The 444-nt window shown below is 55.2% G+C and overlaps 1 pseudogene; it reads left to right on the top strand.

Moving 5' to 3' along the window:
• The window catches only part of LOC123172069 (transcription initiation factor TFIID subunit 4-like), a 5,429-nt pseudogene that overhangs the window by 4,405 nt on the left and 580 nt on the right, over positions 1-444 (top strand).

Raw genomic sequence — 444 nt, 5'->3', positions numbered from 1 at the left:
AGAGAGAGAGAGAGAGGAGATGGTGCCGCTGATGGATCCTGCTGCAGAGGTTCCCCAAGGCCAAGGGTAAGATCCCGCTCTTAATTTTGTGCAGTGCACTACTTACTTTTGCACTATCGCTATTGTGGATGGGATGTGCAGATGTGTGTTGGATTCTAGAAGCTGCCCTTATGTGCATATATGTGTGTCCGTTGATTACATTCCTTTTCATCCCAGTGCCGATCCCTTTCCCAGCTTGACGCGTGTGGACAGCAGGAGGCTGCGCTGCATTGTGCCGCTGGCCGACCCAGTGTCCGAGGTCCTTGGCGACGACAACCTCCTCATCGAGATCCTCGTCCGCCTCCCTCCAAAGCCGTCCTCGCTCCCCCGTGCATCCACCTTCTGCAAGCGCTAGGGCAGCATCGTCTATGACCAACAGTTCCGCAAACGCTTCCTCAAGCACCA

Source organism: Triticum aestivum, unplaced genomic scaffold (assembly GCF_018294505.1).
Source record: "Triticum aestivum cultivar Chinese Spring unplaced genomic scaffold, IWGSC CS RefSeq v2.1 scaffold6B_scf_2973, whole genome shotgun sequence".
Lineage (NCBI taxonomy): Eukaryota > Viridiplantae > Streptophyta > Magnoliopsida > Poales > Poaceae > Triticum > Triticum aestivum.
Note: the sequence above shows the minus strand (reverse complement) of the source record. Positions and strands in the feature narration are given on the sequence as shown.